Raw genomic sequence first — 6,000 nt, forward strand, 5'->3', positions numbered from 1 at the left:
GATCAATATTGCAGTGTAGGTTGAGCTTCAAGGATTGAATATATCATTGTAATTAATCATTGTCTCATATGATATAATACAAATGGAGGAGGGGTTTTCCCAATTGGATTCCCGAGTAAAAATATTGTGTGCATTGTGATTGAATGATTGCATGTCTTTCTATTTTATCTTTTTCCTTCCAAAGATTGAGTAGAATAAATTTATGTCTATTGATTTTAGTTTGATTTTATTAGAAACTGCAAATTTTGAGTTATTTCTAGATGTTATCAGAGCTATTGAAAACTATTTTAGGATATTCCGACACATAGGAAATAATTAAGTATAACTCGATACAGTGTATAGTTGGGTAAAGTGTGTTTATTTAGTGTGTAATTTTTGTAACTTACAATCCGACGATCATGATATGGTCTAGACATGAAGTGATCTAACGGTTCATTCTCTCCTCGGTATTACAGACACTTGATCCATGCCTTAACACCCGATTGGTCCATGATCTCTATTTAAAGAGCATGGAGGGTCATTTGTTAGGTGACAATTCATGAGAGAATATTATGTAAATTTTCTTTCTTTTACATTAATAAATTGCCTGAAGTGGCCACGTTAGCTCAAGCCGTAGACTGTTTCCCTCTTTGAGGGTTTTAACCACGTCAAGAATACTGGTGTACTGATCTGTGATATGTTTATAAGTGGTGTCCTTTATTGTTCTATCTATGGAACTTACCCTATAAATTCCTACATGGTATCAGAGCTATTCAAGGGCAGCATCCATTGGTGATCCAAATCTGAAGTCAGTACAAATGCATCCGACTATCATTTCCTACATCTATTGTTTCTGACTGCGTTCGAGCCAAAAGGACTGCTCTATTGTGTTAGGAGCATCTGTTCCAGTGAGGAACCCCTTTCATCTCATGCGAAAAGGTTTCTGGTAGACCTAGCTATGTCATATTTAAGATCTGGAGGTGCACAGTCTTTATTTGTAGTTATAGTTATTTATCTCTCCGTTTATTTTGGTTTATAGTCGTCTATATATTTTTTTATTACCAGATCTATACTTTTCATTTCATTGTATGCTCTTTACTCTACAAATCTATGTGATCTAGGCAAACTAGAAATATAAAGAAATGATTTTTCTCATGCGTATGCTCTTTTCCGCTGCACCTTAGTGTGATCTTGGAAAATCAGAAACATTGAGGAAAATATCTAGTTTTTGGCCAAATTTAACTATAAGCCATAAGGCTTGGATACTTTTTCTTGTTCATTTGGTTTGTGTGGTTGTGTTTTTGTTTTGTAGGAAAAAAGGGGTTTTTCAAGTAAGCACAGACCCCAAAGATTCAGTGAGCAAAAAAAAAAAACCCATTCCTCCTTTCCAACAATTACTAACCTTTTAAACTAGCTCACTTGGTCTAAGTTACTTTATAAGAATATAGGTCTTGGGTTCAAGTCTTTATTTTTGTTGAGTTACTTTTTCAAAAAGCACTTATATCTTATGTTTTAAAGTTACTTTAAATGAAATAAAATTTTAACGTTGACGAAACTAAACATAGTCTATGGGACCACTAGCTTTCGTGATTTTTTCCTTTCCAATTCAATCCTCTTATTATTCAAATTAACAATGAGCTGACCCAACCTTCTAACAATCCCCTCACTAAAAAGACAATGCCAAGGAACCGATGTTAACATACTGTTGTAACTGCCTCTAGTGTCTCTGAAGGCATCACATTCCAAAATGAAATGTTTTTCTGATTTCACTACCCCTGACATGCAAAATGTGCACACCCATTCTTCCCAAGCTTCTTTAGGTCTTTTCCATCGACCTGTTTCGCACCATAGTTGATGCGATTTAGTTCTTAATTGAGAAATAACAAAATTTTATCTCCATGGAATGCTAGCTCCAATGTACTAGTTTTGTTTGAGATCACAAGTGGGATTGAATTCTTGAACATAGTATTTCTTCTTTCTACCCAACTCTTTTCCCCATATACACTTACGAAACTTATTCATAACAAAACTCTTTAAATCCTTGTTGTTTGTAGGACATGCATTGAGGTAAATATTCCATTTTTGCATTCATTTGTTTATGTAAAAGTGTTCTCACCCATTATAAAAAGTGAGTCACTTTATCTTTTATTTAAGTTACAATTTAGTGGACAGTTCATAAAGTACCATTGTAAAAGTGAATTTCACTTATTTATAAAAGTGGGTCACATAAAGTAATCTTTTTTTTTTTAAAGGTTAGATAATTAGATTAAGTTTGAAAAGGGGAGGCATTTTTTTTAAATATAAAATTATCATCAACTTCCAAACATTCACGTGGTTCATTGGTACCTTCAACAAATTTTCTTCAAAAAACCATAACTTCTTCATCCATAAGTCATTTTTAGAGTCTCTTTTTTAATCAGCCTAATTTTTCGAGATGATTCCATGGGAACACTTAGTTTCAACATATACAACTTCAGTTTCTTTTACAATGGAAAGCCCATGCCTAGTTATTCTTGACAACACCAACTAATTTCAATGGTTATCCTACATGGTGGATTTAGTTAGAAGTAAAGGTCTTTATAGAATAGCCTCAGGCCAAGAGTCTAAAATTCAAGATGAAGATAAGCAAGTCAAATGAGAAAATAAGCAAGTTCAAGCACGTAAGTTGATAGGAATGTCTATTTCTCCAAAACTTAGATTCCATATCACAAAAATTGATACCCTCGATGAAGCAATGAAAAAGCTCAATAATTTTTTTGGAATTAAAAATTAAATTAGAGCCCATCAACTTGAAAATGAGTTGCTTACGTTGGACCCCAGTAATTTTTCTTCCTTTGAAGTTTTTTTGTCCAAGTTCAAGACCCTTGGACTTCTCTTGGAAGGTGTTAAGGTTAAGAAAGAATACGGTAGCCTTATCTATTCCATTGTTATAAGTTAGGATCAACCTACTCTATGTTTTTTTCCACTGTCCATTCTACTTGAGAAGCCTTTATTTCTCAAAGACAAGCCTACAAGTCCCCCTCTTTTGATGCTTTTTGTGATTCTTTAATAAGAGAGAAAGAAAAACTCTTACATCTTGGTCTTCTTAATATTGAAAGCTCTTCTAAGAAAGCCTTAGCAACTGAAGAACAACCAAGTTCAAAGAATCCTAAGATGTAGCATCCTAAAAATAATGACCCTAAACCAAACAAGGGTCCTAAGCAACTTTAGTCTCACATTGAAAAATCAACTCCACAAAATGATAAGGCAACTAAAAACAAAGGGAGTAATACTGATAGACATTGCAACTTTGGTAATCATGATGGCCACTTAGAATCCAAATGCTTTAAGAAAATGGAAGCCTTGGAAGCAACAATGAAGAAGCATAACATCCATTTGGAGCACTCTTCAACTTCAAATTCATCTTTATAAATAACACTTTCTTCATGTGGTTGTCAAGCATATCGGTCTGGTTATGCACTAAAGGTATCTTCTTCTTCTCATTCTCATGAGTGGGTTATTGATTTTGGAGCTTCTTATCATATGGCAAAAAACAAAGCTATGTTTTCTTCTTTAAATGATTGTAACACCAAAAATATATATGTTGGTGATGAAAGATCTCTTAGTGTCGTAGGGACTTGAACTATTCATCTAGACAATGGTCAGTTTAATGATGTATTATGTGTTCTTACCTTATCCTGCAACCTTGTATCTGTATATCAGATAACTCATTCAGGTGAAGGTAAAACCGTTGAAGTTTCACCTCATGATGTTGTAATTAAGGACCTAAGATATCCTAGACAAATTTTAGCTAGTGGGATTGTTGATGATTGTACGAGGTTGTATAAGTTTAACAACTTTGGGTCATAAACTCTTCCCTCAATATTTGTTGCTCATAATGATGAAGTGAGCAAACTTTTGCATGAGCGATTTGGTCACTTAAACTATCACTCCCCTCAAAATCTATGTAAAGAAAATTTGGTGACAGGTCTTCCTATGGTATCTTACAGAGATGGTGCTTGTTCCTGATGTGTACTCAAAAAACATCATCAAGATATTTTTGAAAAACATGCCTCTTGGAATGCCTCAAACCCTTTACAACTTGTGCATAGCGATTTATGTGGTCCACTTCCCATTATTTCATTCTCTAGCTACAAGTATTTCTTAACTTTCATTGATGATTTCTCCAGATGCACTTGGGTATACTTCTTAAAACTCAAGAGTGAAGTCTTTAACATGTTCTGGGTCTTTAAAGCCTTTGTTGAGAAACAATCTTGACATCAAATTCTTAAGTTAAGATCTGATAATGGCGGAGAATATGTTAACAACAAATCCATCAACTTTTTCACTGAGCATGGAATTCAATTGCAACATATTGTTCCATATACTCCACAAAAAAATGGTGTAGCTGAAAGGAAGAATCACACCTTAAAGGAAATTTCTAATTGTATGCTTCAATCTAAAGGACTTAGTCTTAATTTTTGGGCATAAGCAATTAACTCTGCAAATTACATACTAAATCGCACTACTAATAATATTTTAAAGAATATCACTCCAGAAGAAGCATGTAGCTCAATTAAACCAGATGTAAGTCACTTTCTTGTTTTTGGAACTAAAGCATGGGCCCATATCTTAGATGAGAAACATAAAGCCTTAGAACCTAAGCGTGAAAAATGTATATTTTTTTTTCGGATATTCTGAAGATGTCAAAGGATATAGACTTCTTCAACCTAAATCCAAAAATGTTATCGTTAGAAGAGATGTAAAGTTTGCTGAAAGTATATCAGCCTAGAAACCTAGTTCGACGCATGTGCCATCTCTCTCTATCCCTTCTACTCAGGGTTTCCTTCTTCAGATGATGACAATGAGGATGGAAATCCTACCACACCTTTTCGGGATCCTCCTTTAGCTCTTCAGCTTCCAAAATGGGTCCGGGCTACTTGGGATATAGTAGGTGCTCTTGTAGGTGATCCTATAGATCAACGTCGTACACGTTCTTAGTTCGATAAAGCCTCTTCTTTACTGGATCAAGTTTCAGCGAATTATGATCCTGACACATTTGCATAAGCTTCAGGCCATCTAGATTGAGATGCAACTATGAATAAATAATATCATTCATTATTGGAAAATAATACATGGGACCTTGTTCCTCTTCCAAAGGGACAAAAACTTGTTAGATGCAAATGGGTTTACAGAACCAATTTGGACTAGATGGAAAAGTTGATAAACATAAAGCTCGTCTTCTTGCCAAGGGTTTTTCACAAGTTGAAGGCATTGACTATACTGAAACCTTCTCCCTTGTTTCCAAAATGAACTCTATCCACCTTGTTCTTTCACTTGTTGCCTCTTTCAAATGGGAAGTCCATTTGATGGATGTTAAATGCGTCTTCTTGCATGGGGACTTGCATGAAGAAATACATATGGAACAACCTCCTGGCTTTATACAAACAGACTCTAGCCTTGTATGTTAGCTTCAGAAATCCCTCCACGGTATCAAGAAAGCCCCTCAAGCTTGGTATGCCAAAATGGATAGCTTTCTTTTAGATATTGGCTTTTCTAGGTGTCATTCTAACAATATTATCTACACAGGAAAGTGGGTAAGTCTCTTATCATTCTTGTCCTTTATGTTGATGACCTTATCCTTACTGATAGTGATCCCAAACTTATAAACCATGTGAAGTCCAACCTTAAAAAGAAGTTTGAAATGACAGACTTAAGACACTTGCATTATTTTCTTAGTCTTCAAGTCTTGCAATCCAAAGAAGGTATTTCCATTTTCCAGTCTGAATATGCCTGTGACCTTCTACAGACTTTCACATGGAAGACTGTAAACCAACCCCTTCTCCCTTTCAACCTGGAGCCAAACTTTCAGTCAATTTTACTTTCCATCAGCTTGCTGGAAATTTTTTGTATCTAACCCATAACCATCCTGACCTTTTCTTTATTGTTGGACTTATTGCTTGGTTTATGAAAAACCCACATGAAACTAACTGGAAAGCAGCTGAAGAATACTTCATTATGTTTGAGGTACAATTCAGTTTG

Source organism: Pinus tabuliformis, chromosome X (genome assembly GCF_031772625.1).
Source record: "Pinus tabuliformis cultivar Carrire ecotype Pingquan chromosome X, CPIR1, whole genome shotgun sequence".
NCBI classification, from domain to species: domain Eukaryota; kingdom Viridiplantae; phylum Streptophyta; class Pinopsida; order Pinales; family Pinaceae; genus Pinus; species Pinus tabuliformis.